The 19772-nt window shown below is 36.2% G+C and overlaps 1 non-coding gene across 1 annotated transcript; it reads left to right on the forward strand.

The window, feature by feature from the left end:
• The first annotated feature begins 14964 nt into the window (after positions 1-14964).
• On the forward strand, positions 14965-15037 carry TRNAF-GAA (transfer RNA phenylalanine (anticodon GAA)). Its single transcript has one exon. It is a non-coding gene; the product is annotated as a tRNA-Phe (tRNA).
• The last annotated feature ends 4735 nt before the right edge of the window (positions 15038-19772 follow it).

Raw genomic sequence — 19772 nt, forward strand, 5'->3', positions numbered from 1 at the left:
TTTATTTTGGACAGACACTTTGTTAGAATAATTACCGATTCCATGTACATTAAGAAAAGAGTGTGGTATCCAAGCACCCACTATGAACATGGTTAAAAACTTACAATTAGTCAACTTTGTACTCACTCCATGTTTTCCATATCTTTCATTTAACTAAGAGTAGTTGCCCAACTTACAATTAAACAACACCAACTATTTTTTATGTTTTAAAATTATTTTTTTCAACATTTCCCTTATTTTGTACTATGAACCTATAAACTCTATTTCGAATATAATGTAAATATATATGTTCATTATATTTTAATTCTTTTTTTATTTCGAGAAAATATTTTACTTTGTTTTCAACCTCTTTTAAACTCTATTTCGAATATCATGTAAATATATATGTTCATTATATTTTAATTCTTTTTTTATTTCGAGAAAACATTTTACTTTGTTTTCAACCTGTTTTAACTTGCAATCCGTGCCTCGAGAACCCACCGAAAATGGGTCATGACTCCCTTTTTGTTTTCACTTACTCCTCCTAAATCTATAAAATGTCTCCTATTTTTATTCATTTTCACATAATTTAACATTTTAAAAATCGGTAAATTAAAAAATCCTACATTGATATATTCGTAATTTCATGTAGTCTTCCTAAGTTTGCTGGCGACAATGTTTGTTGTCGAGCTTGTAATGTGAGTTTGTAACCCATCCGTTACGGTTCTTAGAATGATTCTCTAGATTATCCCTTCCATGTTGGGAGTTGGGCCATGGGTCTTGGGTGAAGGAACCGTTGGTTTACCGCCTCTAAGAGTTAAGGAAGCATCTCGAGGCTAGTTTCACATAGTATCATTGTCTTTGTGATAACAATTCTTTTCTATTTTATCTAAATTTTTTAAATATGGGTTCATTTCCAAATGCATGCTAACACCCTTATTGTTGAATAAATGACATGAAACTTTCACATAGTAACGTTGCCTTTGCTCCTATTGGTGGAAGGATAATGTTGGATCGATATGACAACCCTAGAGGGGGTGAATAGGGTTTCAACAATCTAATTATTAAATTTTTTTTTAATAACAATCAAACTTGATACCATGCAATAAAACCTACTAGTTCTTTCTTCCTTGCACGACTCACTCCTATTCTCTGTTCTGCCTCTTCTTGCTTTGTGAAACTTCTTTAAAGGCTAATTTTCACCGATTATTTGGGAGCATCTTCCTTAAAAGGATTGTGACCACAGATGACCTATGTAGAAAATTTGTACCCTCTTTCCTAAAACCTTTAGCGGACAACATACCCAAAACAGATGCGCTGACTAGACTGCGCTACACCTCGTCTCACCCCCCCCCCCCCCCGGAGCATATGGATCCACCCAATCGATGAACATTCAAACCAAACTCGCCCATCCTTTTTGGCACAGGGACGCGAGAACTAATCCGAGTAATCTACAGTGGGGAGACCCCTTAAAGCAACAAGCGAGAATGGCTAGGTTGATAGTAGGTTTAAAGAAAAGGCGAGTATGAAAAGACGTATCGCATAACTATCCCTGTAAGCAGCTTCATTCTTTCTTGATCTATGAACCGACTTTATGAAAAAATCAGTCTTTCGGCTGAAAGTGTGACTTTTGGGTATGGATAAGCAGGACCTCTTAGTTCGGGAGAAACCGGAGATGTTGGCTAAGAAAGCTAAGCAGGCAAGTACAGGACGAACAAAATGCACATACAAATTGATTGACATGATCCCTCTCCCTCTCTCTTTGGCTAGTTGGCTAGTTGCACAATAAGCGGAAAAGCATACCAGGTAGGGGAAGAAAGGCTGCTCGATCTCCTGTAAGGCCAACCCTCAACGGCGAGCTCACCAGGCAATGCTATAAGTCCGATAGAAGTCCAAGGTTTCGTCTACTACGGACCAGGAAACTCTTGGAGGAGCTAACGTGAAATGAGAAATACATTCGATTACGACAACTAATAGATAGTGAACTTTTTGGTAGAAACTGAATGATCCCTTGGCTCGAGAAAGAAAAGGAAAAGGTAGTCGTACTCCTACCTTTTCCGTCGGACGATAGGAAAGTTTGAGCTGAAAGATTGAATCACACCTGATAAGAAACGCGGGCTTAGCAGGTTTCTCCAAACGTATAAACAAAAAGAGGAAGCAACCGGTCCAAAAGAGGATACCGATACGCATACATTCTTGCATGGAAGAACATAACTGAACTGGATCAAGGGTCCTAACCTAGTCCGACAGACCTTCTTTAGCTGGCCCCCGCCCCTTGTAACAAGGTCAATGCGTACGTGCTTTTTCCTTTCGTTTAGCGAGATAGCTTACCAGCTCTTTCGGCTCATAGCAGCAGTACGAAAAGCGGAATCCTCATCCTGAGTCGAGTCCGCATTGCCATACGAATCGACATCGGCCAAACCAAGAGCTCCTATTTTTTCTTTAACGAAAGCGGATCTAACAGTTTCGATCAAACCAACATCTTTTAAAGATGGAGTCGCTCTGCCTTGATCACAGTGGACATATGCAGCTCCCGCTTTACCTTTGTCTACCGTGAAAAGGAAAGTTCCCTCACGATAGGCCCTCCCAGCTCCCGAACGTCTTTCTATCAATCGAGAGAGGTATAAAATAGTACAACAAACCAACAAGACAAGAATGGACTCATAAGATGGGCGGTCAGGGAAGCGATTTCATTTGTGTTATCCGCCAAGGAAATGATCAAGGAATTCTCTATACACGACTGAGAGATGACCGTATTGTTGCACATCCTGAATAAAGTACCGCAGGCAAGCGAAGCTTTTGAAAATGAAAGAGAGAATTTAGGCCTGGAGTGCATCCGATTCGGTCAACAATAAGGTACAAAGCGGATTGATTAAATGGGCTTGAAGTTCCATTATCGTTAGGTCGAAGATCTCTACTAGGTTTAGTGCACTTTGGTAATTGCGAATGTTGCCGTAATCGAATGTCTTTTTCATTCGACATTCTCTCTTACCAAGCACTCATACTTGCCAGGGTTGAGGAGACAGTCCTTGAGCTAATTGAGTTTCGAGATTGCGTATACGCGAAAAGAGCTCGCTTTCGACTTTCTCCTCGGCATTTTGTGCCCGGTTCTAGTTCAGGAAAGGGTCTGATCTCTTTTATTGGAGCACATTGATGCCGAAGGAGTCTTCGGAACCGGTGGAGAGGCTATGATGACTTCAAGCTATTCAAATAGCATGACCGATACCACAAAGAAAGGGTACCTAAGTCACACTAGTGGAATAGCTTTTTCATAATAATTATCTCGATATATGATACCAAAAACCTGCCTGATGACTGATAAGGTAAGTGGTTTCAAAAGACAAAAGAATGACAATTCTACGTGTGATAGAAAAGGAGATCTTTTTTTTTTCTTCAGTGTGTGCGGTTCGCCTGCCTTCCTGACCACGGATAGGCTATGGGGCTTTGCACTTCGGCCCCTGAGAATACCACATCAAGGTGACAGGATTCGAACCTATGGCTCTCTGAAACTTCTTCATCGGTTATTTGGGTGCATCTTTCTTAAAAGGATTGTGACGACAGATGACCTATGTGACGACAGTGGACAACATGCCTGCCTTCCTAACCACGGATAGACTACGGGGCTTTGCACTTCGGCCCCAGAGAATAACACATCAAGGTGACAGGATTCGAACCTATGGCTCTCTGAAACTTCTTCATCGGTTATTTCGGCGCATCTTCCTTAAAAGGATTGTGACAACAGATGACCTATTTGATTGAAAAGTTCCTAGAAAGAATACAATAGAACAAAGGATTGTGACAATAGATGACCTATTTGACTGAAAAGTTCCTAGAAAGAATATAATAGAACAAAGGATTGTGACAACAAACGACCTATTTGACTGAAAAGTTCCTAGAAAGAATACAATAGAACAAAGGAATGTGACAACAGATGACCTATTTGACTGAAAAGTTCCTAAAAAGAAAGGATTGTGACAACAGATGACCTATTTGACTGAAAAGTTCCTAGAAAGAAAGGATTGTGACAACAGATGACATATTTGACTGAAAAGTTCCTAGAAAGAAAGGATTGTGACAACAGATGACCTATTTGACCTATTTGACTGAAAAGTTCCTAGAAAGAAAGGATTGTGACAACATATGACCTATTTGACTGAAAAGTTCCTAGAAAGAAAGGATTGTGACAACAGATGACATATTTGACTGAAAAGTTGCTAGAAAGAAAGGATTGTGACAACAGATGACCTATTTGACTGAAAAGTTGCTAGAAAGAAAGGATTGTGACAACAGATGACCTATTTGACTTATGTTTACTTGGTCACGGAGAGACGTGTCATCGAGCTGAGTCATAGAGATATACGACTCTTTAACCTAAGAAAAAATCTATATAATTTAAAATCTAGCTGCTCTAATACCAATCTGTCACAACCCATATTTCAACTACAACTTATGTTTTCAAATTTTTAGGTCATAATTTAGGTAGTGGTTGTATATTAATGGATGAACACTAGAGTTTCTATCCCGTTCACCACAACTACTCTAGTTTTTGTTTGAAGGCTATAATTGTCATCAATGTTGTATGGCAATAAAATTTGTTTAGCTGAAATTTTAGTTAAAATTGCATATTTTACTTCTTGCGAGTAAAAATTTTTTTTCTTAACATAATATGAATTTAGTTGCAGAGTTATTAGGAATAAGATGGAGAAAGAGGTTTTCTTTAAAATAATAAACAGACCAAAGTTCATCTTTGTTGTTGTCTAATTGTGATTTTGCAAAAAGCTTAACTAATATGAAATATCAAGGTAAATCAAGAATATATATTCACACGTCATTCAAGATGACAATAAAATGGAGTTAAATTGAACGCAGTTGTAGTTTCATGTCTAACATAATTGTATTAATGATATTAAAGAGAACTTCGTGTTTTATTAGAAGAGACCAACTTCCTTTAAGGTACTAGGAGTTTAAACTACTTCCATTGTAATTTCAATCACTCCACAATGATTACAAATTTAGGGTTGGCTAATTGGACATCAATTATCAACTTTAGGTTATAATTTAGGTAGTAGCCATTATAATATTAATGAGCATAAGAGTTACAATTCTTTCATGGACCATATGTGTTATAGTTAAATGAATATATATATATATTATGTATGTCGAGGTTTGGGTAAAGCACAAAGTAGTAAGGAACACCATTGTCAACTCTAGAGCCACCCACAACTCATGATGGAGACAGATGCAAAATATTTTAACATCCTTTGGCATCAAGATACAGGAAAGATGAACGCCGTCAAATTGGAAGCTTTACCTGTCTTAGGAGTCACAATGAGAACTCTAATCAAGCTGGAGCCTTGGACTAGGCAAATTGTTTAGTGATAGTTGAAATGGATGACTTCGACGTCGTGTCAGGAATGAACGTCCTGCTGAAACACAAAGTCATTTACATGCCCCTAGCAAAATGTCTAGTAGTAATGGAGTCTAACCCGATGATCATCAGAAAAACATCCATCAACCAAGAGAGTTGAAAATGATGTCGATACTACAGTTGAGAAAGAATCATAGCCATGATGAATCTACGCTTGCTGCTACTGTTGTAATTAAAAAGGGGAGCTCGAGTGAGCCAACCTCAATAGAAACCTTGTTGCCACTACATGAACACCACGACGCAAAACAAGGTCAGATAATGGATTTATCCCCACCAGAAGAGACAAAAACAAGGTTAGATACTGAAGAAGGGAGACAGAAACAAACCACTGAAGCAACACCTGTTCACACAGAAATATCATCTAGACGGATGAAGAAAAGGGTCAGTCGGAAGCGTCAACCACAATAATTTCAAGAAAAATAAAGAGTTCATATAAGTTAAGTTCAGATAAACTTCGAGTTCAAAGCAACAAGAACCAAAAACTGGTGTGAAAATACTATGAACTAGTTAAAGTTATCCATAAGATTATGAAGACATCATATAGAATCCAATTGCTCTTATGGATGCGGACTAACCTTGTTGTCCACGTTAGTAACTTGAAACGTTATTATTTCGACCCAAAAGACATCAAGAAGAAGCAGGTCGTATGACGTCATACAAATAAGAAAAAAGTTTCAAGCGAAGAAAGTAGGAAAGACACGAACAGAGAAGACATGAAGACTCAACAAACCGAGAAGTGATTTCAACAGCACCTAGTAGGTTGGAAGAGACTCCTCATTATGAGATCAGCTGGAAGCGCATCAAGAGACCTAAAGTCAGCCTCATCCAATAAATTGTGTGGGGGCAGATGTCATAGTCATGATTGCCCAAGGCGTGTTGCCTGTGGTTGCATGTTGCATGTCTCAGCCATTCTTGTAAACGATTTGTTGTCCAAGGCGGTTATTTGTGCAATGTTATTGTTTACCGATTATTTGGGCGACACGCCTTGAGCAATCATGACCGTCACAATTGGCTAAGACATTTGTTGTCCGTATGTTATTGTTGTCCAAGAGACTCCTCATTATGAGGTCATGATTGGCTAAGACATTTAAAGAAGTTTACCTAGGGCAACTTCTATCACAATCCTCTTCTCGCTCTCTGAAACTTATTTAAATGTTATTGTTCACTGGTTATTTGGGCGTATCTTCCTTAAAAGGGTTGTGACGATAGATGACCTAGGTAAAACTTCTATTGGGAGATCAGTGCAATAGAGAATCTGTGTCCCTTTCCTGAAACCTTCAGCGGACAACATAACAAAGAGTTCCTAGAAAAATATCATAGAACAATTTGTGTAATGCCTTTGAAGTTAGGCTCGAGGTTCTATCTTGTCTCCCAAGAATATGGTTCATTCTCTATTCACATAGAAATTCTGCAATAGAAAGTGGTACCCTCATCTTCTTTTACAAAACTTTCTCAAGTCCTCATGGAATGATTTGAAAGTGGTACCCTCATCTTCTTTTATAAGACTACCTCGGCCTTCATGGAATGATTATGCTATGTTGATTCTTAGAGAAGGGAGTAGGAGTAAGAGTAGATGACTGTTTATGGTCCAAGTCCCGAAAAAGTAAGTCTTTATGTCAAGAAAGGAGAGGAATCCTCATAGTTTCCAAGATTTGAAGAGAATTATACATACACAAATTTCCTTTGTGTGTTTATTCTTGTTGTTTGCTCTCTTCAATTAACATGTTATATTAAATATAGTTTCCTTTTTTTTTTTCTTTCCAAATATCCATCTCAATTACTTCTTCGTTCAAGGTTTAAAAAAAAAACCTATTTCAAATCTTATTATATTGCATGCTTCAATTTTATATAATTGTTGGGAGCATTTTGAGAATCAAACTCGAGACCTCTCGCACCCGAAGCGAGAATCATACCACTAGACCAAATGCCTTGTAGTGGATCTATCATTTTTAGTTGTTGGTCCATATCTTTTATGCGCCTCAATATTTGAAATTTATCCACATGTTTTTGTTTCAATTCTAGAAATAGAAATGATATCCATAGAAATACATAATTTTACAATGCAAATAAGAAAAATTCGTGATCAAGTTTTAGATAAAAGTAGCAAACATGTTGATAGATATAAAAATAAATTCAAGTTCTTTCTCTGGCCTAATTATCAATTGGAAGATTTAGCTGATATGAATTGTTATTCGTTTGATACCAATAATAACAGTCATTTTAGTATGCTAAGGATCCAAATGTGTCCATGAAAATTAGTTAATGCTATATTTTTCTTATATTGGCCATAATATCTCTCAACTAAATGCATTAGTTGAAAATGTATTTAATATTTTTCTTTTGTCCTTTTCTTTTTTCGAATGGTCTTATTCTCCATTCCATTTGAAAATTGATATTTTGTTTGGTAATTTTAAACTCATTATTTTTGTTTGTTCATTCCACCTAATTTGTAAAAAAAAAATCATACCACTAGACCAAATGCCCTTATAGTGGATCTATCATTTTTAGTTGCCCGTGTGTATATGTTTTCCGCACCTCCATATATGAAATTTATACACATATTTTTGTGCTTTAGAACCTACTATTATTGTCATGTTAACTTCACATGTTAACTTCAAAATTATGTGTTTTATCCTTTTATAAAAAAAAAAAAAAAAAAAAAAAAAAAAAAAAAATTGAATTTGAACCAAACTAAGTTTTTGAAAAATATTTTTATTTATTTATTTTTTTCTTTATTTTAGTTTTCCAAACATAGATTGATATGGATTCTTCGCTACAATTGAACAATATTTATATTGTAAAATGGGATTAACTTCCTTTAAGTTTATGTAGTTTCTTTTTATTACTATGTTTACTTCTGTCTCATGTTACTCCATTTGTATTTACTTCGTTTTATACAAAAGTTCACCGTAATTAATAAATCCATGTGCTTAATACATTCCCTACAAGAATAAACTTGTTTGTATCACTATAAATTACAATGAATACAGAGAAAAGAAATCCCAAAAATAAGTAGAAGGTTGAGAATTTCACTCAACCACACAATGTCAAAGCGTGACTGCATGGCTCACACGCGATGCTCGAATTTCGAAGGGGAACTTCTCAACTTGAGAGATCAATTTCATTCCTCATAAATCTTTTTTTTACAAAATAATTTGTGAGTATTTATAGTCTCCCACAAAAGAAGTTAGTGGCTGAGATTTAATCTCGATCCCCTTAAGTCATTTTATATGCATTGTTATTAATTCTTTCAAGGACTTGATAAGGGTCATCCCCTCTTGGATGTAACTTTGTCTTCCTTTGAGATTGGAATCACTCCTTGCGAAAATGTATCAAAACCCAGTTACTAGTTCGAAAAATGATTTCATTCCGTCCTTTGTTAATTCTTGTAGCAACATTGAAATTTTGTTTCTCAATTGACTCCTTCCCCTCTTTATGCAATGTTTTGATCCCATTTGCCTTACTTGTGGCTGCTTTACTCACAAAAATATTAGAATGAATAGAAAGCAAATCAAGACGCGTAAGTGGATTAAATTCGTAAGCAACTTCAAAAAGAGAACAATGAGTGGTAAACATTCGTCCCAAGACTTAATATTCTTACAAATAATAGCCCTAAGCAATGCTCCTCGTGTTCTATTAACCACCTCAGTTTGCTCATTAATCTGAAGATGACATGTAGTTGAAAACAATAATTTGTTACCCAATTTATGACTTAATATTCTTATAAATAATAGCCCTAAGCAATGCTGCTGATATTTTATTAACTACCTCAGTTTGCTCATGAGTCTGAGGATGACATGAAGTTGAGAACAATAATTTGGTACCCAATTTATCCACCATACTCTCCAAAACTGACTTAAAAATTTAACATCCCTATCATTTTTGTGTGCAGCAAACATTGGCAACATTGACTACAGAACTTATAAACATCGTGCTTCATGGCAAAGGTCATATGGATCGTGATGAGCATTTTCTCCCATATCTTGGTTTTGCTAACTAAAATTTTTCAATTACTCCCAAACTTCGTTACCTTATATAACCTCTTGGGATAAGAATTCATATAACATTTCATAAAATAAGATCTACTGATGAATTTCATAGCATTTGAAGGTCATCTAGGTCATGAACCGAAGGTAAATTACCTTAGGGGCATTATGGTCATTTTGCACCGTTTCTTTGTTTACCTACTTATCCTTATCCAATGACCACCAAATTTCATATCTAACCTCAACATAATATAATATGCTCAGTATTAAAATTTGATATGCAGCGGAGCTCATATAGTGGGTTATTTTAACGTTACTTAAATCTCGAGCTATTTGATCGGTTCAGGGTCTTAACTCACGGTTCTTTGGGTTTTTCTTTCATATATCCTTAATTCATACTTGGTTTAGGGTTCATATGAAAATCCAAGAAATTTCTACTTATTTCTTAACAAAAAGTCCAAGGTGGCTACTTGCCTCGTCGTCGACGTTTGGGACGTCCATTCTTGAGCTTCTAGTATCTGACTTACTTCAAATTTCCTTCCACATACTCCTTATTGTTTCTAGTTTCTGAAACCATAAGATTTTCTATGAGAATCGGTCTAGAATGGGGTTAAAATTGAGAAAACCCGAGAAAAGGTCAAATTTTGAGTTGACTTGGACAGTTCAGTTGAACTGGCCATATCATCGTTTTCTTCCTCTCAACAGGAAGAAGATGCGCATTTTTCGCGTCGCCGCCATCTAAAACTCGGCCTGTCCAGCCACATTTACAGCATTTCTCTCCTCGATTTCTTCGTGAAACTTAAAGATGGGTATTACAAGGAAGGGCTAGGGATTTGATTTGATACCTTCTCGTGGATAGTAGCCTAAGATATTCGGTTCCAAAGTTCATCCAAAATCTGATTTATCGCTGGAGATAAAACAAAGGATTTCTTATTGGGTAGCCGATTCTAGGGGTTTCAAGGCCCTATTTCTTCATTGAACCTCTTCCATATCCTTTCTTCAGGGTAAAGGAATTGGTTTGGAGGAACGTCTTCGAGTGTAAGACCTTAATTTCCAAAAATCGTTCTCGGTATGCAACTCACTCAAAACGCCAAATTTTCGATCTCTTGGGTAGCTTGTTCTACGATGTTTCATCTCTCGATTCCTTCCTCAAGTTTACTCAACTTCTTCCTCTGAAGTTAGAGGAATCCTTAATTTGAAGGAAAAGAGATCGTAGATAGGAATTCGACTCTTATCCCCAATTTAATTTTGAAACCTATTTCCTTCAATTCGACACGCTCTCGAGGTTATTTTTCTTCGTGGTCTTCTATGGAAGCATTCCTTATAGGTGCGGAAACTGATTGGAATCATTCTTGCTCGACGAATCATCATGTATCCTCGGATTGGATTTTCAAGTTTTTCTTGAAGTTCTTCAATGGCTGATTGAATTGGGGGAATGGTTTCTAGGCACTTTCAGCACTCTATTCCTTCATAGAACTTGTGGTTAATCTTGTTGAGAAATGGTAGGAATAAGTTTAAAGAGAAATGGTGGAGGATTGCTCTCGAATTTGGAAGAAATCTGAGAGTAGGAGACCCATAATCTAAACGTTTATCGTCTTCGATTGGGGGATCGACCTTTCTCGATTCTTATTCTGTATTATTGCTCCTACTCAGACTTTATAGGAGGAGCTTAAACCGACAGTGAGAGCTCCAGATTCTTCGTTATGTAGAAGTTTGAAGAGAAATGGTGGAGGATTGCTCTCGAATTTGGAAGAAACCTGAGAGTAGGAGACCCACAATCTAAACGCTTATTGCCTTCGATTGGGGGATCGGCCTTTCTCGATTCTTATTCCGTATTGTTGCTCCTACTTAAGACTTTATAGGAGTAGCTTAAACCGACATTGAGAGCTCCAGAATCTTCGTTATTTAGAGATCAAACTTTCTGGATAATTTTTCGGAGATATCAACTCCGATCATATCCTTACCGACCATGGCTTTGAATACTAGTCGTTGGATGTGATGATCCGTGCGTGTTCGTTCTAGATCATAGCAAAGTTTGGAGGAGATCCGACGGTTGAAATTTGAGTTCGAAGGATTTTGCTCGGATGGTCACGGTAGATGCTTTGATTCTAATTATAGTGGCATTTCTGTAATTATCCATTCTTCTAGGGGTATTTTGGTAATTTGCCACTTTCCAAATATTTTATTATTATTTTTCTCGAAAAATTATAATTTTTCTACAAATTGCTCATCGCTTTTTGATCATTTTTAGCTTTTTTTTAATCTTGATATTCCTTCTAGATAAGAAATTACAAATCCGGAAAGATTCTTGATAATTGATAAAATGACTTTTTTGCCCTTTTGATTTACTTTTTCCTTTCCCATCCTTTGCAAAAGGGTGGTACACGAGTGACTTAACTAAGTCCTTTGTTCTTGCTTAATCCTTTAATTTTTTTCCTTTCTATCCTTTGGGTCTTTCATGAGTGGCTTATTCTTATGGGAGCTAATTTTCTTCATTTTTTGGGTGTTACATATACATATTCGTTACAAACACAAAATAAGAACCAGACTCAAAAGAAGAAGAAAAACTACTAGATTAAAAATAGAAGTTAGTACATGGCCCACCTCCAAAGTCCAGTCATCCACGACCAACTCTTAGTTACTTGAAAAAAAATGATAAACATTGAGTGTGTAAAACTTAGTAAGTAGCCTACTAGTAAGTTCTTAATCGCGACCTTAAGCTAGGATATTACTTCTTGTTATGTTTTCAGGATCTTAGAACTTAGAGGTCATCGTGTCATGTATCATATAATGATCCTGAAAACCTTCCCCTAAACTAATATTCAATTTTCTCCCCAGGAACACATGAGTGGTGTTGTCATAATCATGTAATCCTACTGGTAAATCGTTGTGCAGGACATCTCGTTTAGCTGATGGGAAAGGTAGGCCTATCATAACATCCAGCTCATGATACATATTGCAGGACATCCTACCTAAAGAAGAATAGTGGCCTTTTAGTACACATCGTAATGCAGATAATGGTTACTTCTGGGTATGGATCCTAGCAACTTATTCAGCATGTTATTCACATAGTTCTAGGTACTTGGTACATGGATTATTGATGAACCTAGGTTTATACATAATGTCATGGGTTAGGCTTTAGGAGTTGCGGTTTTAGCTTAGGAAAACATTAGAGGGTAACCTAACGTGGACTAATTCGTGTGAAAACCTACTAGCACTTTGAGGACCTCTTTCCTTCACCAAACTTATGGGTAAACTTATTTAGAAGGTGCAGGAACAAGTTTGGAAATGAATAGTGGACTATAGTTCTCGAATTCGAGGTAAACCCATGAACACGATGCCCCAAAACAAAAAACTTGTATCTCTCGATTGGGTACTCGATTAAGCTTGCTTCTTGCCCCTAATAGTCTACCCTAATTCATAATTTATAGACGGATTTTCCACTATCATTGAAACGTCTAGAATTTCTATAATTTCATTCTTGATTTTTCTGAATCTTCTGCTAGAAAAGTTTTCTCCGATTGGAGCCTTCCTTTTTTAAGCTCCTTGTAATTCTTATTCTATAAAAAATTTAATGATTCGGGAAGTTTATAAAAATTAGAAAAAGTGCCATTTTCTTAATGTTTTTTCAATTTTACTTGTTCTTTGCTTCTAGATACAACCTTGTACGGATTATACACTGTCTCTTATTGGAGACCTTGAGTGTTGCAAATTCTCCTCTCCTTTGAAAACTTTCGGTCATCGAAAGTGCTTATTCTAAAATAGGTCAGGGTACAAGGTTCTTATTTGCCTTCTGTTTCCCAAGTGGCTTCTTCTACTCTATGATTCTTCCATACGACCTTAACGAGAGAGATTTCCTTGTTTCTCAATCATTTGACTTTCTTGTCTATTATTTGAATCGGGTCTTCTTTATACGTTAGGTCATCTCTCAAGAAGAGAGTTTCATGAGCCAGTACATGCGAACGATCTAGGGTATACTTCCGTAGTATGGATACATGAAAGATATTATGTACTGCAGACATGTTTGGGCATTGCCCGATTCTATAGGCCACAGATCCAATCCTTTCTAATATCTCAAAGGGAGGGATAAACCTAGGGCTTAGCTTCCCCTTCTCACCCTACCTGAGCACCCCTCTCATGGGGTGCTACCTTTAGGAATATATGATCCCCTACCTACAATTCCATGTCCTTGCGCCTTAGGTCTGCATAGCTTTTCTCTCGGCTTTGTGCGGTCTGTATCCTAGCTTTAATCTTCTGGACTGCGGTGTTGGTAATTTGCACCAGCTCTGGCCCAATAGTTGTCGTTTGCCCCCCTTCTTCCGAAAAGAGAGGGGATCGAAATCTTCGTCCATAAAGAACCTCGTATGTGGCCATTTTTATGGTGGCTTGGCAAGTATTATTATAAGCGAATTTCATAAGGGGTAGGTACTTATCCCAGCTTCCTGCAAAATCCATCACATATACCCTCAACATGTCTTCCAATATTTGCTTGAGCATTTCTGTTTGACAATCTATTTATGGGTGGAATGTCATACTATAACTGCGTACCCAATGCCTTTTGTTGAATTTTTCAGAAGCGAGATTGAAATCTGGCATCTCGGTCTAATACTATTGCCTTTTGTTGAATTTCCAGAAGTGTACCCAATACCTTTACTGATGAATATTCATTTTTAATGTTAGCAAGAGTAGCTTAGTTTGGAGATTGTTAGACTGAAGATTTGAAGGTCACACGTGTTTTATCCACGTTCAACGCACCTAATACAAGTTTATTACCTGACTATACAATCTAAAAACATAACTTGCTTATTCAATCTAAAATTAGTGATTATTTCTTTTTTAAACATAATGAATTAGCGGAAATACCTTTAATTATGAATTTTCATTTTTAATATTAGCGGGGATAGCTCTGTTGGGAGAGCGTCAGACTGAAGATTTGAAGGTCGTGTTTGATCTCCACGTTCACCGCAACTGATTCTAGTTGCATAACCCGACTATTCAATCTAAAATTAGTCATTGTTCCTTTCTGAAATCTCAATGAATTATCGAAAATACCTAACGTGTTCTAGTTCACCGCACCTTATACAAGTTGGATAACTTGAATATCTTATTAAAAATTAGTGATTATTTCTATTTAAAATTTCAATGAAGTAGCGAAAATACCTTTACTGATTTATTTTCATTTTTAATAGTAGTGTGGATAGTTCAGTTGAGAGAGCGTTAGATTGAAGATTTGAAGGTCTTGTGTTTGATCCGCGTTCACCACACATGGTTCACGTTGCACAATTTGACTATTCAATCTAAAATTAGTAATCATTTCTTTCTAAAATTTAAATTAATTAGCGGAAATACCTTTACTTAAAAACTTTCATTTTTAATGTTATCAGGGATAGCACAGTTTAGAGAGCGTCAGATTTAAGATTTGAAGGTCACGTGTTTGATCTCCACGTTCACCGCACCTGTTTCTATTTGCATAACCTAACTATTCAATAAAAAAATTAGTCATTATTTCTTTTGAAATCTCAATGAATCAGCCAAAATATCTTTACTGATGAATTTTCATATCTAATGATTGCGGGGATAGCTCAGTTGGGAGAGCGTCAGACTGAAGATCTGAAGGTCACGTGTTCGATCCACGTTCACCGCACTTGGTTCACATTGCACAACTATTCCTTCCAAAATTAGTGATTATTTATGTTTAAAATATAATGTATTAGTGGAAATACAGTTTTTTTGTCCAACTGGCATAGGTTGACTAAGTTGCATAACTTGCCTATTCAATCTAAAACTTGTGATTATTAATTTTTTATGTTATCTGGAATGGCTTAGTTGGGAGAGCATTAGATTGAATATTGGAAAGTCTTGGTTCGATCTGCATTCATTGCACTTTATAGTTTAGTTGATTATTATTTCTTTTTGAAATATAATGAATTATTGGAAATAACTTTACTTGTGAATTTTTATTTTTAATGTTAGCAGGGATAGCTCAGAAGGTCACGTGTTTAATCTTCACGTTCACCGCACCTGTAACTATTCAACTGGATTATCACATTAACAATTTGAATCAAATAAAGTGACATTAACCATTTGAATCACCTCAACCCCACTTGTTGAACTTGACCAAATGTCTATAACATAACACTAACAAAGGTACAAAGTAACACTAACAAAGTCTTTTTAATCTAAAATACCATTGAACTTGACCATTATAGTGCCTCTCAAACGTAGGTAAAGTTTAAATTCGAGTCTCCTTGTCAAACTCACTCGGGTGCTCATCTCAACCATGATGGCGTTCAACAAGAGAGACCTCGAAAATAGCCGGATTATCGCATTAACCATTTGAATCACCTCAACCCCACTTGTTGAAATTGAAACAAATATCTAGAACATAACACTAACATAGGTACGATGTTCATAAAAGTCTTTAATCTAAGATACTATTGAACTTGACCATTAAAGTGCCTCTCAAAATGAGGTAAAGTTTAAATATAATTGGTGACAAAAGATGAAACTATAAAATAAAAAGAAATAAGAAAATAATATTCAATTTCAGAGAATCAAACCAGAATCTCCTAGGTGAAAGCCAAATATCCAAACCGTTGGACAACAATGAATTTTTGGTGTAGCTGTCCTAAAGTCTTTTGTCTAATCGCTCAAGAGTTTTACTATGATGTTTTGGGTAATGTCTAACTCTTCGACACGTCCTTTCATGTGTGTGATAGAGTTCTCAGAATTACTGCGACGTTTCGAGCTGTTCGATCGTGTGGCTCTTTCTTCAAAACGGTAAACATCAAACATCAAACATCAGGTCTTTGATTGGCAACCCATCCAAAGGATTGTCGATTGCATCGATTGGATCAATAATCTTCCCATGAGTTTATGGTGCATGACCCATTTTTTATAGCATTCACCTTCGAGCGCCACCATAGTTTTGCATCATCCATGAGATGCATTGTGACCAACGTAACTCTTAGGTCTTATGAGCAAGTAACAGTAACCTTCAAGTATTGTTCTACGTAAAAAATAAAGCTTTTTAATTCCTTAGCATCCCAGTTTACATTTAAGGGATTGTGTTCTTGGATTTTAAGTTTGTTAAGCCCACATGAACTTGGCTTGAGGTGTGGTTCTCTACAGCCAAACTTGTCAAACTCACTCGAGTGCTCATCTCAACCATGACGTCGTTCAACAAGAGAGACCTAAAAAATGACTGGATTATCGCATTAACCATTTGAATCACCTTCTCATCTCAACCATGACGTCGTTCAACAAGAGAGACTTCGAAAACGACTGGATTATCGCATTAACCATTTGAATCACCTGCTCATCTCAACCATGATGTCGTTCAACAAGAGAGACCTCGAAAACGACTGGATTATCGTATTAACCATTTGAAATTGAACAAAATATCTATAACATAACTCTGACAAAGGTACGATGTTCATAAAAAGTCTTTTTAGTCTAAGATAGAAACTATAAAATAAAATCAAATAAGAAAATAACATTCCATTGCCGGGAATCAAACTCGGGTCTCCTGGGTGAAAGCCAGATATCCTGACCGCTGGACGACAATGGATTTTTGGTGTAGATGTCCTGAAATATTTTGTCCGATCGCTGATGAGTTTTAGCATGATCTTTTGCTTAATGTCTAACTCTTCGACACGTCCTTCCCTATGTGTGTTAGAGTTCTCAGGTCTACCGTGACGTTTCGAGCTGTTCGATTCTGTGGCTCTTTCTTCAAAAGAATCAATATCAAATGTTAGGTCTTTGATTGGCAACCCATCCAGGGGAGCGTCGATTGCATCGATTCCATCAACGATCTTCCCATGAGTTTATGGTGCATGACCCATTTTTTATACCATTCACCTTCGAGCACTACCATAGTTTTGCATCGTCCATGAGATGCATTGTGGCTAATGTAACTCTCAGGTCGTATGAGAAAGTTCCTGTAGCCCTCAACTCTCAGGTCGTATAATAGAGTTCTTAGAGCTACCACGACATTTTGAGGTGTTCGATCGTGTGGCTTTTTCTTCAAAAGAGTCAACATCAAACGTCAGGTCTTTAATTGGCAACCCATCAAGGGGAGCATCGATTGCATCGATTCCATCAACGGTCTTCCCATGAGTTTATGGTGCATGACCCATTTTTTATATCATCCACCTTCGAGCGCTACCGTCCATGAGATGCATTGTGGCCAACGTAACTCTTAGGTCCTATGAGCAAGTTCCTGTAACCTTCAAGTAGTGTTCAACGTCAAAAATAAAGTTTTTTTAATTCCTTTGCATCCTGGTTCCCATTTAAGGGTTTGTGTTTTTGGATTTTCAGTTTGTTAAGCCCAACATGAGCTTGGCTTGGGGTGTGGTTCTCTACGACCCTCCTTGTCAAACTCACTCTGGTGCTCATCTCAGTCATCTCAGCCATGATGGCGTTCAACAAAAGAGACCTTGAAAATGACCGAATTATCACATTAACCATTTGAATGACCTCAACCTCACTTGTTGAAATTGAACCAAATATCTATGACATAACACTATTAAAGGTTCAAAGTTCATAAAAGTCTTTTTAATCTAAGGTACTATTGAACTTGACCATTATAGTGCCTCTCAAATCAAGTTCATAAAAGTCTTTTGAATTTAAGATACTATTGAACTCATCCATTATAGTGCTTCTCAAACCTAGGTAAAGTTTAAATATAATTAGTGACAAAAGATGAAACTATAAAATAAAAGAAATAAGAAAATAAAATTTCATTGTCGAGAATCAAACTCGGGTCTCCTCGATGAAAGCCAGATTTTCTGTGTAATGTCTTTGACACGTTTTTTTTATGTGTGTGATAGAGTTCTCAGAGATACCGCCACGTTTCTTGTTGTTCGATCACGTGGCTCTTTCTTCAAAAGAGTCAACATCAAACATTAGGTCTTTGATTGGAAACCCATACAAGGGAGCGTCGATTGCTTCAATTCCATCAATGGTCTTCCCATAATTTTTTGGTGCATGACCAGTTTTTCATACAATTCACCTTCAAGCGCCACCATAGTTTTGCATCGTCCATGAGATGCATTGTGGGCCGATGTAACTCTCAGGTCCTCTGAGAAAGTTCCTATAGTCTTGAAGTATAATATCAAAACACATTAACGTATTTGATATGTTAAATATTAAAATAATTGATGTGTATCATAAACATTAAATAAAAATATATATTTGAAATTTGAATGATATTCATATTAATTAAACATATATTATGATATTCTACCACATTTTAATATTATTTAAATAAGATATTATATCTTAATTTATTAGGTATTCAAATATATAATTTGACAAAAATAATCACAAGTTCACTGTAAATAGAACCCTAGGGTTAAATTAAAAAGTACCAAACACTAAATACTGTGACATTTTAGGTGATATTTTGTAGAGGAAACTGATAAGGTCTCCAAAGAGTAGGTGGTCATTTCTGACATTTTAGGTCAACAACATGGTGAAAAAAAACTAGAAATTCTGATACCAGTAATTAACTGCAAACCTTTGAATAAGGTTTTAGAATAAATAAGATATCCAATCCAAAACAAAAATGATTTGATAAAAAGAATTTAGAGTCAAATGTTTTTATAAAATTCGACATGAAATTGGGATTTCGGAAAATTCTAATTTCTTAAAAGGACAAATATGAAATAGCATTTAATGTCCAATTAGAAAATATGAGGGGAACGTCATGTCATTTAGGGTAACAAACGCTCCATCCGAATTTCAGAAGATTATGAATGATATTTTCAATCCTTTCAAAAAATTTCGATAGTTTATATTGATAATGTGTTGATATTTTCTAAAACCATTAAGATCAACACTGTAAACATCTACATACATTCATTAATGTAATCAAAAGAAATCAGCTAGTTGTGTCCATACCCAAAATCAAATAATATCAAACTCAGATCCGTTTTCTTGGATTTTAAATTTATCTATAATCTTGTTTCAAACAAAAAATAATTTTGCTAGATAGAAGTAAATTTTGTTGTGGTTTGATTCTAAAATTCTACCTATAAAAGAAGTTGAAAACATCTTGGGAGATTACCTATGGGTGAGTTTCTAACAAAGTCTCTCTTATGTCCTCTGTCTTCTTAAACTCATACTAATCCAACATGGACTCAAAAGTTCAATTACCTATAAAAGAAGTTGAAAACACCTTGTGAAAGTCTGTAAGCATACTACGACCTCTAGCTTTGCAAAATCCAGCGTTGTTGACGCTTATCAAAATCGCTGCCAAAATAAAGTTTAACGAGTGGTTCTATGGTGTAGTGGTTAGCACTTTCGACTTTGAATCTAACGACCTGTGTTTAATTCCTGATAGGTAATCCACCAATTTATACAAAATTGGTCCATAG

The sequence above is a fragment of the Cucurbita pepo genome, chromosome 16, assembly GCF_057944985.1.
Source record: "Cucurbita pepo subsp. pepo isolate OVF chromosome 16, ASM5794498v1, whole genome shotgun sequence".
NCBI lineage: Eukaryota > Viridiplantae > Streptophyta > Magnoliopsida > Cucurbitales > Cucurbitaceae > Cucurbita > Cucurbita pepo.